General features: G+C 44.8%; 1 protein-coding gene across 4 annotated transcripts in view; it reads right to left on the reverse strand.

Moving 5' to 3' along the window:
- Window positions 1–18,056, reverse strand: part of BRF1 (BRF1 general transcription factor IIIB subunit) — a 248,210-nt gene that overhangs the window by 182,795 nt on the left and 47,359 nt on the right. The window lies entirely within an intron of this gene.

The raw sequence follows: 18,056 nt of genomic DNA on the forward strand, positions 1-18,056 counted from the left end.
AGCTGACCCAACATCCAAAATATGCTAAGCACTTTTTCAAAAACAGGAAGATTTGTCCAAAAGAGCTTGAAAATTACCTCTACCACTGAGCAAGTACTATACTTCTAAAAACTCAAGTAGTGGTAGAGTTGAGTTAAATTTGCAAAAACAAAGGATACATTTTATTGCACTGCTTCAAAAAACTGATGAAGTGTGCAAGTCCCTCCAACCACAGGCCAAACACATAAGGAAAAAAGAGATAATTTCATCCATGACTGCCTCTGCTAGGGAAGGCTTTACTTCATATGTATATGTTGTGAGTAGCGACTTCACTGAATGCTTGGCTGCCAAATTATATAGACTGGTTAGCAGCTTCAGAAAAATAAAATGTGCCTTCACCCTTAAAAAAATAAGTAAATACTTTAAATGCCTCATGACAGAAAGTGGTTCAACCGCTAAGACACCTGTGGAAAACAAAGCCCAACCCTTGTTTACATGTTATGCTACTAAAAACTGTGCCAAAGAAAGAATTAAGTATAAGATAGCAGAAGTCAGGATGACAAGAGTGCTGGGTTAACTAACCAATGCCCATCGGTCAGACAGTTCTTTAAAACAATAAAAACCCTTTAGTTCAATACGACAAATGTTTCCAATACACACATGCGCGCACATACACACACAGGATATCTATATTTATAGATAGATATAGATAGCTATATCTAATATTCTCTCTATATACACAGAGAGGGGAGCACTAGATACACACACACACAGAGAGAGAGAGAGAGAGAGAATGCACTAGATGTATCTATATCTAAATATCTAGAGACAGAGATAGAAATCTGTATTATATATATCTATATCTAGATATACCTTGATAGAGATAGAGAGATTATAGAGATATCTATATTCACAAAAACATGCATCCATTAATTTCAGTAATGTTATAAATAGTACATGTACTATAACTGAGGAGTAGGGTATAAAGTGTGCCAGTGGCATATCCACAGTTTCCTAGTTAAGACAATGGTAATGAACACAAATATACATGCACTCTTTACCCTGTGTGACCTTCTAATCAAGCACGTCCTACACAAGCACCCGTGATACGACATTAGGGTCACTGTATAATCTCTGCAAAGCTCTGAGTCAGCAACACTCTGACTTAATGCCACTGAGGAAGCTCCCGCAAATCTAATCAAGGCTCCATCAGAGTGCGCCGCGCGGGAAGCCATGCACAGAGGTGCGTCAATCCCCGCTCCGCACACGTGGAAGTCATCAGAGCTCATCGAGGAGTCAGGCTACAGTCACTTTGGGAAAGACTGCTCCCAAAGGAATTTTAATTTTGCTCGTTTATTGGACAGGGAGTAGGCAATTATAAACAGCTTTCAACTGAAGGAGAGAAGTTGGATGGGAGTGGTAAGGGGGGAGGAGATGTTTCATCTCAATTCTGTCTTCTTTCCAAACATCAATTCACTAAGGTACTGGGAGACCAGCCAAAGTCCACTCACGTCAAAAGGAGCTTTTCCATTAACTTCACAGAGTCCTGGTTCAGATCCTGAGGTGCCAAAACACTTCAGATCCAGTCATCCCCTCAGAACAAGGCACTCTTCCATCGCCTCTTTTCCTCTCCACCACCGTTTGGGCATTTCCCCCTCTAACCTAGAGCCTTGTATTCAAGCTCCTTCTATCCCGCAGACCTTTTATTCCCTCTTGTTTCCCTCTCAGTTTATTTCAACAATTTTCTTGACACTCCTGTCATTCTAAAAGGCCGCCATAACAATGCTCCTGCCTGAGGCAAAACCTGCATGCAGCTATTAGTAGGCACCTGTTATCCCCCAGAGAGGAACGCAATCAAAGAGATACTTCTACAGAGCTCCCGGGCCAGGATGATACCAGAAAATGGCGAAAAGAGGAAGGTTGGAGAGGGGAAAGATGTGAATTTTCAAACAACAAACAAGCTAATAGTCATGTTCCTTCAAAGGCACTTTTCTTCCTCACTGAGCAGGCTGCATGCACCCCAAAGTCATCATGATTACTCTCGTTAATTCTTAACCTTTTTTTATTTTTAAAGTGTAAGAAAAGAATTTGGTGTAGTCCATCCTCTGCTGAGCCAACACCACATCTGGTTAATTAGCACATGCTTTTAGAGTAAAAGTTTTTCATCCAGCATCAAAACTTAAACGTTCACCTCTGGGGTGAAGAGCGATTCTCCATTTACCTTGCCAAACTGAGGCCTGAGGAGACAGAAGACGCTGATGTGTAAAGGCAACCTATTTAGGAACACGGTATCTTATTTTGCACTTTTTATGCAATACCCTTTGGAGATCTATCACTACCTTACTCTCCCTTTCTCAGCGGTGGCTTAAAGTCATTCGTTATTTGCATGCGATGACTCCTGCCAACTTCTGCAATATATTAGCTCACCTCTGCCCTCTAATGCCATTTCTTTGGACACTACTTTCCTAAACACTAACTGCCAAATCCAACTGTGGCTCTAGTGGTGGGAAAGTAAATTAAAGTCTCAGAGAAAGATGTGCCCTTCTCAATAGGTCTTTATTCATGCCAAGTGCACTAGTAAATGAGGTTCTTTCACTGGTTTTCCAAACAGGCTGTGCTCAACTTAAGCTCCTGTTTCAGCTAAGATGGGTCATGAGACAATCGGCAATTAAACTTCTAAAGATTCCTGTAAAGCAGGGATGTCAAACTCATCTGGCTGCGAGAGGTGGATGAGGGTCGCTGGACTGGTGTGGATCTGCAGTGCTTATGGTGCCAGGTCCAGCCACAGCATGAGGCCAGCACAAGCTGGCCCTGGCACTGCAGAGAGCAGGAAGGGGGGCAGTCTGACGCGCAGCATGCAGCCCATGCCCCGGACTCCCCGAGCCACGTGCCGTGCCAGGTCCAGCCCACGTGCTGCACACAGCACACGCCCCATGCTAGCCCCTTCTGCTGCATGAGCAGTGAGCCCTGGGGCCAGCACATGCTGCTCATGGCTCGTAGGACCGGACTGGCCATGTCCCTGCTGCCCAGAAGCAAGCTGGCACTTCGTAACTTTTTATTCAGCACTTAACCCCTCACTCACTCTGCAGACTGCTGCAACCCTTACCAGCTCCAGACTGCCATATAACCCCTGCTAGACCAGTCCCACCACGTCTCCCAAGGGGCAGTTAGCTGGTACATATCTGGAGGACATACAGCAAACACCAGGATTTCAGCCACAATAGTAGGAATATCCATCACTACAGAGGAAGCAGCCCACTCAGCCGGGCTTTCACTAGACTGAACTGCAGGGCATCAGACATGGAACAGCTCTTCAGGAAGGTGAAGGATAAGAATCAGGTGTCCAGGGATGACCCTACTACAGGGAGCTGAAAAAGGTGCTTGCTAGTGCCATGAACACCAAGCCTGCCAATTCCCACAGCCCCATTTTTCTACAGAGAGGATGTCTTTCCAGAGAAGAAGAGAGATTCTTCAGGCAATGGTTGGCAACCTTTAACAACAGTGGGCCACTGCTGCGGGCTGCTAAACCCTCCACAGCACCCCAGCCCTCCCCGCTCTGTGCCAAGGGCTCCTCTTGCCACCCCTCTGCATCTGCTGCTTACTGTTCCCATCAAGTTCCAGTTTCTGTCTCTACTTGTGATGGGAGGCAGCACATTCAGCAGCAAGGGTAAGCACAGGCTGCAGTAGTAGGGAAACCAACAGCCCTGGCACAAAGCAGGGAGGGTTGGAATGACCACTTGCTCCACAAAGATCAGCAGTACATGGCAGAGGAATGCACAGTGCAGGGTGGAGCCTGCCCTTGCCCCACACACAGATCCAGGGGCACCCATATGTCCCTCCAGGGTTTGCATAGTGGCAGGAGCCACCACCCGCTCCCCACAGCTCTATCCCAGTACCCCATCCCAGCTGTGTAGTGTAGTGCCTGCCCCTGCCCCACTCCCTCCCTCACTGCAGGGGCCTCAATCTGTGCCCCCATACCCCTTCCCTCCCTCCTTGCCCCTTCCCCTACAACAGACTTAACAGCCGGAGGCAGCTCTCCAAGTTGCCCAGCTGCATATCAGCAATCCGATCAGTATCAGCCAATGTGACTCTTTCCTCAAGCAAAACAATAGCAAAAAATATTCCCTCCCACCCACCCAAAATGAGTGAGAGAACAGTGAAGAAGCCTACAGATGTTTTATGAGGTACGTGACATGTGCTAGGCAAATCCTATTTATTCCTCAAACATAAAAGCCTACACTGTCCAAAATAAAAGTCTACATTTCTGTAAGCAAAACAGAGAATCAAGCACCCAATGCTACTGACAAATAAAGCTAATCACTTTCTGGATCTCTGCTTAGGAACAAAATGCACTTATATTTATATTTCATTGTTTTATCACCAGACCTACTAAAATATAGTTTCATCAAAAGTAACCCACGTGTTACCTACACTCAGGTAACAAAGAGCTTGTTGACCCGAACAGGTATGTAGGACCTATAAAAACAGATAAAGATCCAAACTCAACTCTGCTGTCTTTATGTCTATAATTTTATACCATTTGGATGCAATGAACGGTGATAATCAAACAGACTTGTGTAGGAATCTGGATCTTGCTTTTTAAATGCTAGCAGCAGTGGCAAATGCAGCAAAGCACCAACATCAAGATTGCATTGTAAATTATTATAGAAACAAGAAGTGGGAAATCAGCTCTTTCCTCATAAGAAACAGCTTCTTCCTTTTTTAGAAATCTGTCACTACAGAAGCACCTCACTAAAGAGTTGCTTGCTCTTTCCCACCATCCCAGAGGAAACTTCCTACCGTGCCTTTTATGGGCAGATCCTTTAAAAGTTGCAAAGTCAAGCACCCGCAGCCTTAAATAGACCTAAGATGATATTTTCTTGCTTATCTCCTACCCTTTCATCAGATAAGTATTCCTGATAAATTTCCCTTTGTATTATCATTAAAGAAATGGCACATCATCATAATAAGTCTCAGTGCACAGAACTGGTTTCCTAGAAAACCAAGAGCAACTAAAGATAAGAGCTTAAATGCACTGCTGCTGCAATACCAAAATACCTCATCACAAGCTATTAATCCATATTCTCTCCATCTTTCCTTTTATGCTAATGATATACTTAGTGGTACTGTAGCAAGTTAACATTATTTGAATGAAGCAAAGTTAAAGACGGTAGTGAATTAAGCGTTTTTTGTAAGGTTGCAATGACAGAAGACAAACATGGAAGTGGTAATAGAAAACAGACTAGATTCCATTAAAGGCAATTGCTTGCATGATGTTACGCTTGCTACAAACTCATTATCTAAATCTGAGTTATTTTAGTGAGTGAATTCACTTCTCTTTGCAAAACCTCACCCAAAAGATCTCTTTCTATAGCATTTTGAACGTGTGGGGGCTGTTTGGGGTGCTTGGCATGTCTCTAGTCCACTGTCACAAATCAATGCTAAAATCTCCCACCTATTTTCACTAATCCTCTTCTACCTGCTTTATTCTATCCTAAAAAAGACAACAAAAAGGAGTAATGTGGTAAGGACAACCCAAGCAGCTGTGATGGACTACATGCAGAATGGATCCATAATACTCAACAGGATCAAGGTCTAGTTGCCTAGAAAGGTCCTGCCCAACTGTAGATTCTGCTAAGATGGCCAAATCATCGCAACATTAAACAGCACAAATTGAGCATTAAAGGCTTACATCTCTTAATGGAACCAGAACATCATGGGGGTTTTCAGAAGGACCTGAACATGCATGGCTGCAAGGACAACATTCACACAGAAGGCAGGCATGGAAAAAGGCACCAAACCTTTGTTTAAGCAGCAGACAAGCTACTCATAATATCTGTAGAAGCAGTAAGAATTGTAATGAGAAAGGAATACAACCTGGTGAATGCAGAGAGAGGGGATTTATGCAGGTGTATAACGAAGTTGGATGCAGTAAAGGAAGGGGAGGTAGTAGCTTCAAAGAGGGGGAACATGATCAGAAAAACAGAAAAATACTGCTCAGATTGTGTAAAGACTACAGGGAAATGATGTGGGTGGCAAGAAAGACCAAGAAGAAAAGGATCTGACACCCTTTTAGACAAAGGCATGGCAGTTGGAGGGTAGTTTGTGGAAACACTGAAGAGAGAAAGTGATGGCAAACTTCTTTACTCCTTTGGGCGTGTGGGGAAGGGAACTGGGAAGCACCGAGAGTAACATCCAGGTTAGGGAACTGAGTAACTAGGAAAGAAGAACTTGAAGGGAAGGGAAGGCAATTAATGTTGTTCCCGTCAAATCTAACATCAAAATTAGCTATGTTAAAAAAGTAGCTTGTTTTCTTCATTTTTTTTAATTAATTAATGTGGGAGAGGTGGGGTGAAAACTGAAGGACTAGGAAGGTGGAGAGGAAAAGGGAAGGAGGTGGCATGGAACGTGGACTGTAAGGAAGAGAGAGGGAAGATGGAAACGAATGCCCGCACGGCAAGCAACACCCAGCCAACTTCACTGACATCTAAGTGCAGGCCGTCAGAAGGCTTTCTCCTGCTCCTTGGCCGTTTGCTCCTAGCCCTGCTATTCCCGTGCCTTGATAAACTGCTGAGGCTGTTTGCTCACATTAAGCTGGTTAAGTAAAATTTGCAAACAAAATGATAAAATAGTGATGGATGGCTCTGTAGCTGAAACTCTTCAGGTTGTTTCAGATGATCTTTGGAAGAAAGCAATTGTTTTTAAATTCCAGAAGTTATGCTAAATCTGATCTTTTTCACTCAGGAAGATTGCAAAATACCCTTTTAATCCTGAATCAGCTGCAAGGCCGTCTTGCTAGCGAAGAGTGTGAATATACTCGTGGTTTATGAAAGCTATTCTTTAACTGACATTAAAGGATGAGAAAGAAGAAATCTCACTCCAAGAGCTTCAAGACACTGCTACTGGTGATAGCAATGCATCATCCTCCATTCCTATTAAAGCTTATTATTTGTATTTAATCTCCCTCCTTCTGTTTGGTTCCCACGGTCTTTTTTTCCCATTGGGTTATATTTACCACCCATTTTAAAATGGAACAAGTCTTAGTGGTATTTACACAATGTGTATCAACATTCACAAGCTTTACTTAGCTCTTGTCAACTGTTAATATAACCACAACACAAAGCATTACCACTGAACTGAGTACTTATTGCATCGCCCACCTATATCATTACAGACAGAGGGGATTTGCTCATAACACTGTTTATTTGACCATATTAGGCAGGTTTTTTAATAAAAAAATGTTTTAAATATATTTTTTTCAGCCACACCAAAATGGGCAGAATCTATCAGCCATATCATCATTCAGCTAACAATACATCTCTGACAAGCTAAGGAAGATGAAAAGTTGCAATACAAATCTTAAAAAAAAAAAAAAAAAAAATCTTTTTGCCAAAAGAAGAGATTCCCCAACCATCAACTTCTACAAAACCTGTGCTCATTTGAAACACAAGGTTAAGCTGGCATTACACAGACCCTTCCAAATGCAACCAGAGTGCAGAATTGATGCAGTGGCGCCTGCCTGATGATAGACAGCTCCGGCGCTCCTGTGGCTGGCCGGCGCTCTCCTAACCTGCAGCAGAGGGAAAACTGACACGAACTGTTCTTTCGATTCCTGTGGGCAACAGGTCAACTGACAAGAATCAAGTTAATTCCACTCTCTTGCTGCTTGAGAAATAAGGAAAAGCAGCAGAAAAGCCAGGCAATGGTTATCCATCGGCAAGAACAACAAACTGCAGAACAGAGACATCCTCCATGGCGGCAGCAGCTACAAAGCTGACACACCAAGATGTAGGAGACTATTTATTTTATTTACTTACTGATTGATTTATTTGCTGCCCTTCCCAACACAGGCTCAGGTTAGAAGGCCAACTGAAAACGCATCCTATCAGTGCTTGCAGCAGCTAACAGTCTCTAGATTTATCACAGGCCCTCTAGATGGACGGGGAAAACGAAAAAAAGGGAAGGAATCCCAACGCTCTCCCCCTATGTAGGAGTGAGCTTTTTATCTTCGTTGCTGTCAATGCACAGTGCTCTCCTCCCTCCCCAGTCTGGTTGTATATTTAGTCATCTGGCAGTTAAATACCTCATAAATGTTTCCAAACCCACTGTGCGAGGAAGCAGAGTGGAAACAAAAAGATTGCTAGAATGAGTGAAAAAGCAGGTGGGGATGCTGGGGAAGCATCACATGTCTGGCTGAGTTTCCCTTACTGGACAGTCACTAGACTGCTGCAAGTACAGAGGCTGAAATCTCACCTTAGTCTGCCGGACTCAGCAGAATCAGAGCCAGGTACCCGACTTGGTCTTTTAAAAGACGCGCTCCAGTTGCAGACCTTGTGTTAGGCCCTCTGTCAGCACACGGGGTGCCCTCAAGTTTGCTCCTCTGTGACACTGCTGCCAACTCCCACAAGCCTCCCAAGAAGCTCACCAACCTTCCCCTGCATCCCTGGGGGAAAGTCTTCCTGGTCTACAGGCTGCTCCTTGAGATATGGAGAAGGTGTAACCCTGCCTCAAGTAACTACTCTCCGGACTGGGATGAGGACCATCTGGGGTTGCCCAGGATCCTTCTCTTATAGCTCATGGCTTATCTTCCAAAACCAGCATCCATCCATTTCCTTCCCTCACTCGGGCAAAGCTTCCTGCGGCCCCGTGGACCCTCCCAAGTTCCTCCCTCCCTTTCCAAAGCCTTCTGTGCTCTCTGTCTGGGAATATCCTGCTTCCCAAACACTGGCATTACAGAGGTGGTGCAAGCACCTACTCTGGACACATTTAAGAAATATTTGGATGCTTATCTTGCTGGGATCCTATGACCCCAGGTGACTTCCTGCCCTTTGGGCAGGGGACTGGACCCGATGATCTTACGAGGTACCTTCCAGCCCTAATGTCTATGAAATCAAAGTAGAGACAGGGGATAAAAATTTAGCAAGAATAAGCAACAACAAAAGCCTAAGCCATGTTCTCAGGACAAGCTGAGACAATCAGTTAGATACCTGAAGGGTTTATATACACATGCGAGAAGCATGGGGAGCAAACAGGAAGAATCAGAGATCCTAGTACAATCACAGCATTATGATGCAACTGGGATAGGAGAGGTGGTGACATAGTTCACATGACTGGAGTATGGTCATGGATGACTATAGCTTGTTCAGGAAGCACAGGCAGGGGGAAAATATATTTAAAGGAGATGTGCACATTTTCTGAAGTGTTGTACAAAGTGGGAGGTAGGCCTGTTAAAAGGTCAGAGGGAAGAGCAGCAGGGAGATGTCATGGTCGGCATTTGCTACAGGCCACCAAGCCAGGAGGAGGTGGATGAGACCTTCTTTAAGCAAATGCCAGAAGTTTCCAAAACTCGGGACATGATTCTCACGGGGGCTTTAATTCTCAGGACATCTGCTGGGAGGGAAACAGAGCAATGCATAAGCAGTACAGCAAATCCTTGGAGTCTAGTGAGGATAAACTTTCCAATATAGACAGCAGAGAGGCTGGCTGGGGGCAGGGGCTCTTCTCAACTTTGAGGGTTGGTTGTGGCATGAAGAGCTGACTTTGCAGGCATTTCCCAGTGGCCCTGCCCCTTGCTATTGATTGGTGGAGAGACTGGAGGGGAGGGACAAGGAGGTGGCCGCTATCTTGGCTGCTATCTGCCTTTTGCCTGCTCCTCGTCACTGATTGGTGGAGCAGCCCCAGGAGGGGAAGGAGGGATTGGGGGGGGGGGGGGAGGGGGGGGCTGCCATCTTGGCTGCTGGCTGCCCTTTGTGCTGCCCCACCAGCCAGTGCCTTCCCGTCCCAGGAAGGCGACAAGGCAGCAAGCATTTTATTTTTATTAAGCTGTTTTTGGTGTGATTTTTTAAGTGATTTAAAGGACAGTCATGGATTTCATGGCTTCCAAAAAATCACAAATTGACTAGGTCCCTAATGACAGGAGTTGTAGATCCTAAGGGGAGGAAGGAAGGAGAGCAGCAGAATAAAGACGCTGGACTACAGAGAAGCAGATTTTAGGAAGCTCAGGGAAGAGCTGGGCAGAATCCCCAAGGAAGCAAGTTTGAGGCATAAAGGAGTCCAGAGAGCTGCCTGTACTTTAAGACTACCCTTATTAGAGGGCAAAAAGCAAGCTATGTAAAAGAAGAATAAAGTGCTGCCTAGCCAAATTTGTCTTTTGTTGCAATCTTGATGATTTGAAAGTCATAAAGGAGTCCTACAAGAAGTGGAAATTTGGTCATATTGGTCACATTACTAGGGAAGAGTACAAGAGTATTACATGGGCATGTAGGGAGAAAATTAGGAAGGCAAAGGCATAATCTGAGATCCAACTAGCAAGGAACATAAGAGGCAATAAAAGGAGATTCTACAAATATATCAAAACTAAGAAACAGACCAAAGAAAACATAGGTCCCTACGAAACATGGAAGGCCACCTAGTTATGGGTGATGCAGGGAAGGCTAACATATTTAATGCCTTTAACTCCAGGCTTCAGAAGCAGGGGCAGCTACCAGATGAGAAGCGCAGTTAGCAATAAAGATAGGGAAGCAGACAAACAGCCTAAAGTAATGGCAGAACAAGTTACATATTTCTTAGAGAAATTAGATGCTTTCAAGTCAGCAGGTCTGGATGGGATGCTCCCTAGGGTATTGAGGGAAATAAAGGTAATTTCAGAACCATTTGGCACCTCTCTGAGAACTGAGAGAGATCAGGCGAGGTCCCAGATGACTGGAAAAGCACAAATACAATGTCCATCTTTTAAAAACAGGAAGTAAAAGGATGCAGGGAATTACAGACCAGTCAGCCTGGCTTCGATACCTAGAAAGATCATGGAACAGGTCCTCAAGCAATCCACTGTGAAGGACCTAGAGAAGAACAAGGTGACCAGGAACAGCCAGAATGGCAGCAGGGTTCACTGAGAGCAACTCATGCTTGACCAACCTGGTTGCCTTTCACACTACGGTGACAGGCTCTGTGGATGGAGGAGAGCAGTGGATGTGACGTACCTTGACTTTAGCAAGGCTTTAGACCCACAAAATCCTCATTAACAAAACAAGGAAATGTAGACTTGATTAAAGCACTGAAGGTGGATACATAACTGGCTGGACCATCATGCTCAACAACTAGTCATCAGGGGCTCACAGTCTAACTGGGAGGAGGTACCAAGTGAGATCCCAAGAGGTCTGTCCTGGGTCCAGTGTTATCATCCACAATTTGAACAATGGGACAGAGTGCACACTTGGTATCATCCACAAATTTGCCAAGTCAGGTGGAGTTGCAGACAGGGTGGAGGGCAGGGCTAGGATTCAGAATGACCTGTATAGACTGGAAAATGGTTCACAGTCAATCAGATGAGATTCAGCAAGGACAAGTGCAAAGTCTTGCACTTGAGAAATATCTAGTGTGCTCTTGTTGCAGAAGAGCCAACAGCATACTAGGTTGTAGCAAAAAGGAATGATACCTGCAAATAAAGAAAAGTGATTCTTCTTCTCTTTCCAGCACTAGTACAGCCTTACCTGGATTACTGCATCCAGTTTTGGGGCCCACATTTCAAGAAGCATGCAGACAGATTGGAAAGAGTCCAGCAGACAGCAATACAATTTATAAGCACCTGGGAGATATGACTTATGGAGGAGGCTGAAAGAGCTAAGACTGTTTAGTCTGAAGATTAGAAAACCGAAGAAAGATCTGATTAACAGTCTTCAAATACCTAAAACAGTGATTATAGAGAGGATGGAGACAGGCTTTTCTCTGTGACCATAGGGCAGTGGATCCCAACCTTTTTTTTAAACTGTTGCCCAGTGGAAGTGAGACCGGGCACGCAGAGCCGGCTGCCTCCCTCCCAGGACTCCCTTGCAGCCTGGCTGTAACCCTGGAAGCTCAGCTATGACCCCTGAAGCCACTTGCCCAGGCAGACAGACAGGGGTCTGAGCAAGGGGCTTGTGCCATGACCCAGCAGCCAACCCACTGCAGCCTGGTACCAGGCCATGGCCCGGTGGTTGGGATCCTCTGCCATAAAGGACAGAACTAGGAGCAATGCCTTCGAAGTATGGTAGCAGAAAATATTTAGGTTGGAGATGAGGCAAGGAACATAAAGACCACCTAGAAAAATTTAGGTTGGAGATTAGGAGAAACTTTCTGACTACACAAGTGGCCAAGCATTGGAACTAGCCACCCTTGGAAATTTCCAGCCTTGGAAATTTTCAAGAGCAGGTTAGACAGACATTTGACTGGAATTGTTTAGTCAGGGGTGATCCTTCCTTAGGCAAAGGGCTGAACTAAATGATGTTATGAGGTCCCTTCCAGCACTATTTACCCATTATCAGAAATCCTAAACTGTATAGACACAGATTTGCTAAATCATCACAAATATAAAAAGAAGCTAGATGAGAAAGTAAAGAAAAATGATGCAAAGAGAGAGAGAAACACGGTTAAGGGAAAAAAAGACAAAACAGTTACTGAAGATACCACAAGAAAAAATAAAATTTGATCTAAAAAATTAGATAAAAAAGTTGAAGTAAAGCCAAGAGGGGAAATGCAATACAAGAAAGACAAGGAAGAGGTGTTAATTTTAATACTTATTCAAACAATTTTATATATAAAATTGACAAAAGGATCCAGCTGCTATATTTCTTTAAATGGAAGAACCAGAGGCCCAAGTATTCTCAACTTTGTACAACAGGCCTGGTCCTGATACTTACCAGCCATGAGTTAGGTGTTTCTGCAAGTCACAGTTACAGAACGTTAACTCTGTGCTTAAATTGGTCCCCCAGCAATCAGTTCCATGGCGTTATAGATGATATTCATATATGATATTTGCTGGTCTTGGACAAGCGCTGAGGTCCCGGAGGGGAGGGGAGGCAGGTGTCCAAGGAGACTGGTTGCTCCTTAAGGAGATGATCCTCCAAAGCCCAAAGAAAAGGTAATCCCAATGAAGATCAAAGGGAGCAGGAGAGCACACAAGCCTCCTTGGCTCACCAAAAGCATCCAGGAATGTCTCCTTGCTAAAAAGGAGGCTTACACCCAATGGAAAGAAGGGGTCATCACCGGGAGGACTATATTCTGTAGTTGCCCGGGGACGTAGGGGGGTAGCTAGGAAGGCCAAGGCAGAGATGGAACTGGGACTAGCTTCCCAGATTAAGGACAATAAGAAGTCCTTTTTTAAATACATAGGGGGTAAAAAGAAGGTCTCGGGTAATGTGGGGCCCTTGCAGGACACGTTGGGAAATTTGGTCGTCACACCGGACGGCAAAGCTAACATGTTTAACGATTTCTTTCCCTCTGTCTTCCTAAGTAGGGACCAGAACAGCCAGCCCCCTGATGGGCCCCCCTCAGCCCCGGGGGAGGCACACCTGGGCCATGGGTTAGCGAGGATTTAGTCAGGAAGCTTCTGGAGGGGCTGGACGTATTCAGGTCAGCCGGTCCAGATGATCTCCACCCTACGGTTCTAAAGGAACTGGCCGAGGTCATTGCAAGTCCCCTGGCACGGCTTTACGAGCACTCATGATGCTCTGGTGAGGTACCGGAGGACTGGAAGAGGGCCAACGTGGTTCCCATCTTCAAAAAAGGCAGGAAGGAGGACCCGAGAAACTATAGGCCGGTTAGTCTTACCTCGATCCTAGGCAAGCTGATCGAGAAAATTATGCTGGCACACATCCAGGAGGGGCCAGCAGGGGACTGCATGCTTAGGGGCAACCAACATGGGTTCATCAATGGCAGGTCCTGTCAGACCAACCTGGTGGCCTTTTACGATCAGATCACCAGACCATTAGATGCAGGGGTAGCAGTGGATTTAGTCTTCCTGGATTTCCGGAAGGCTTTTGACACCGTCTCTCACCCCGTTCTCGTTAAGAAACTGGGGGGCTGTGGTGTAGGCACCCACACAGTCAAATGGGTCGCCAACTGGCTGGAGGGCCGCACCCAGAGGGTGGTAGTGGATGGTCCTTCTCAACCTGGAAGGACGTGGGCAGTGGGGTCCCCCAGGGCTCAGTCCTCCAGCCCGCACTGTTCAACATCTTCATCAGTGATTTGGACGAGGGGGTAAAAAGCACCCTGTTCAGATTTGAAGATTACACTAAGATGTGGGGGGACGTGGGCACACTGGAAGGATGCAACAGGCTACAATCAGACCTAGACAGGTTACAAGGGTGGGCAGACGAGAATAGGATGGGTTTCAACACAGACAAGTGCAAGGTGATGCACCTTGGGAAGAACAACCGGCACCATACCTACAGGTTAGGGAACTCCCCTCTTGTCAGCACGGAGGCGGAAAAGGATCTGGGGGTCATCACTGACTCCAAGATGAACATGGGCCAGCAGTGTGGGGAGGCAGTTAGGAAGGCCAACCGCACCTTGTCATGCATCCACAGATGCATCTTGAGCAGGTCCAAAGTTGGAGTACTGCGTCCAGTTCTGGGCGCCACACTTCAAGAGGGATGTCGACAGCATGGAAAGGGTCCAGAGGAGGCCACTTGTATGATCAGGGGGCAACAGGGCAGGCCCTATGAGGAGAGGCTACGGGACCTGAACCTGTTCAGCCTCCACAAGAGAAGGCTGAGGGGGGATCTTGTGGCCTGTTATAAACTAGTCAGGGGGGGATCAGCAGGTATTGGGGGAGTCCCTGTTCCCCCAAGCACCACCAGGAGTGACCTGAAATAATGGTCACAAGCTGGCAGAGGGTGGGTTTAGGTTAGATATCAGGAGGCGCTACTTCACGGTCAGGGCGGCTAGGGTCTGGAACCAACTTCCAAGAGAAGTGGTCCTGGCTCCTACCCTGGGGGTGTTTAAGAGGAGGTTAGATGAACATCTTGCTGGGGTCATTTGACCCCAGTACTCTTTCCTGCCATGGCAGGGGGTCAGACTAGATGATCTGCTCAGGTCCCTTCCGACCCTAGAAACTAGGAAACTAGGAAACAAAAGCAAATTAGTGATTGAGCTACAGCTACATTTAAACTGTTTCTTTTAGCTGTTAATCTCAGTCTACAAATAAGTGAAGGCTGACTTACCACGAGTCATGAATGCACAAGGAATTGAATCCGGGCATTATTTATCAAATGTTTTTTCAGTGCTATTCGTTTCCACCAAGAACTGAATAGAGACTAATAAAAAAAACTACAAAAAAAACCACGTGTCACATTTCAGAGGAATTACTATTCTTAAATTTCTTTGATGATGTGTCACATATGCAGATTATTCAAAGCAAAATGTCTCTGAAGATGTGCTTTGGAACCTGTGCATTTAAACATGGCTAGCATGACCCTGACAAGAAATGCTAGCATATTTGAGTGATGTTTAACTGCATATTAAAATACGCTTAATCCCTGCAGTTCAACTGAAGTCTCCCAACACAGTTCAGATGCCATCAGTGGCTTCCCTGGGAAGAGGGGAGTACCTATCTAAACTATGCTCTTCCCTCCCACCCACCCCCAACTGCTCTAATGTTTAAAAGTTTAGGCTATAAATTAGATTTATACTTAGTACAATAACAGAACATTAGAATGTTAAGGACAAGAAAGGGACGATCACTGAATTGCTAAAAGATAATAGAACAGGCAGCCATAAGCATGTGCAAGTTAGAAGATGTATCCAGAGTTGAATGGCGTGAAATTAAATGAAAATATAAGATTACTAGGAAAAAAACCTTGTACAATAAAACCAATTGGATTGCATAACTGTTGCCGCAAGTGGAAACTCCAGGTGTTGAGGACTTTTGAATCCACATAGGACAATGCATAGGAAAAAAAATTACAAAATCAGGAACAAGCTAACACTAGGGAAGAGATGGGCTCAATCATTGACTGGACTTAACTCCTACAATTTTATGAAATACAAATGAATTAATGGAACAGGACACAAAGGTCTATAAACATTGACTTGTCCCTAAATTGAACGGTCCCTAACATGGGGAAAACTATTCTTATTCTACATATACTGATCACAAAGAAAATGCATCTGTGCTTACCTGAAAATGTATCTCTTTCAAGTAGCAAGGTCCAGAGATTCGGTACAGTTTAGCCTGCTAGCAGTGTGGTGGCAGAACAAGACAGATGTGTTAAATGCTGACTGCCGTGCTCTACCCACCGAAATTCCCTCGAGTTAAGAAAGAGCGGCCAAGGCCAGGATAATTCCATTCTACTTTCCTAAAATTACGTATGGTGTTAACTGTATTTTGAAGAAAAAGCACTTTTACTATAAAGCATAGGGATAATTTTCTCTAATCAAATCTGCAGGTACCAATTTCTATTTATACCCTAGATGATTCATTCAAACTCCAGAGCAGGTCAGATCTGTGGACTTCCTTAGACAAGGAAAGGAAATTATCAGGTAAGCACCAATACATATTCCTAGTCTTAACTATGCTGGAAATCAAAGACCCTTGCAATATGTGTCTTCACCACAGTGTGCCTCCAGAATCAGGATTATCCTTTAAAATAGGTACATCAAAAAACTAGATAAATTATAATTTATCTTCCCCTAAGGGCTCACACACAGGGAAAACTCCTGCTGAAAAAACAGGAGTGACCTGTACAGAACAACCACTTTGATGAATTTATATATGGTCACCTAACAATGCCGTTACAAGAGACGTGGACTCTTCTGCACTGAAACTGGTAGCATTTCTATGGACTAGCTTTGATAAATTGGAAGCAAGGATTTTCTGTGATATCTTTCAGGCATCTTTCCTGACAACTTCAGAAATCAAGTGCCCTTCTTCTGATCACTGGGAATTTTGGGAATGAATCTCAGGAAAAAAGTGTTAAGAACTCCTTGTCAGATTTAAATAAATGCCAAGTCTCACCAGTTAAAGCCTCCAAATTAATAAAAACTGTCTGACTGGCAATATTTACCATGTTAACTTTGGTTGTCATCTTGTCCTCAGAGGGCAGTGTGGAAGTTTCACCTTTCTTTTGGAAATAAGCTGACTGCATTCTTCATTGATGAAACTTCAGAGATGCTAATGGTCATAACCAGAGCAAGTCTGTTACCCCTTGGTGGAAAACTGCTCTGACACCTCAATAAATCATTGTGTTCCAAATAGGATACTGTACCGTCTCTCTTCTCAAACTGAATCAGGACTTGAAAGTGTCTATTATTCCCACGTAGCATGCAATAGAAGGATCACTTTTCCTAGCTTCCCTGCATTCATCTTTGAGAGGTAAAAGCACCTTGACCTCTGCCAGGAGATCTACTATGATGAGATGCAGACAGGATAACTAACAGAAATGACTGGATAGGTGTCACGTGTGACCTCTACATCTGAAACAGGTTTGTACGTTAAACCAGAAGTCCCAATATGTTCCATGAAGTGGATTTTTGTTTCTATACTACTGTTTATCTTCCTTCATAGATGAGTCTCCTTTTAAGATCTTCAGTGCAATGATTCACCTGGAACCCACCTCTGTTTTGTTCCCGATTCTCCAAGAACAGAAACAAGAAGGAAAACAGCCCTTGATGGGTCTCTCTCACTGTATTTCACACTGATTCAAGTTTTCATGCAAGTGGTACTTCTCTCTACAGCAAGAGTCAGCCTGCAGAGCCACTGAATCCAGCCTGCATGCACGGGGCTTCAGCGATGGAGGACTTTGGCTGTGGGTACTCTCTCCATGCCACTGAAGGGACAAGCAGTGACAGAAGCCATGTCCTAGCACTTGCCCACCTCTGAGCCATGGTGGGTCATTCCAGCCCACAGCTGGAAAAGGTTGACAAGCCCTGCTCCACAGGGTCTGGCTGGAGCAAGCAGAGTTATCAACTTCTTTTCAGATGATTCTGAATATGTAGGGGTGCACCAATAAAGATTTTCTTGGTCAATACCAATAGCCAATGATTAACCCACCATAGCAGGCAATGCTGACGTGATAACTGATATTTAGTAATAGTGCAAGGCATTTTAAACTGCTGGAATAAGTAAACTAGAGGTGCACCGATAAAGATTTTCTTGGCCGATATCAATAGTCAATTATTCACCAGGCATATCGGCCAATACTGATCTGATAACCAATTTAAAAGAACACAGCTGGGCAGCATGGAGAACAATGCCCTGTAGGTAAGTCCGTAAAAGAAAAGGGAAGTGGGGGGGAAGGGACATCAGGGGGCAGGTCAAGGAC

Source organism: Crocodylus siamensis, chromosome 2 (assembly GCF_052110815.1).
Source record: "Crocodylus siamensis isolate JL-2025a chromosome 2, ASM5211081v1, whole genome shotgun sequence".
Taxonomy (NCBI): domain Eukaryota; kingdom Metazoa; phylum Chordata; order Crocodylia; family Crocodylidae; genus Crocodylus; species Crocodylus siamensis.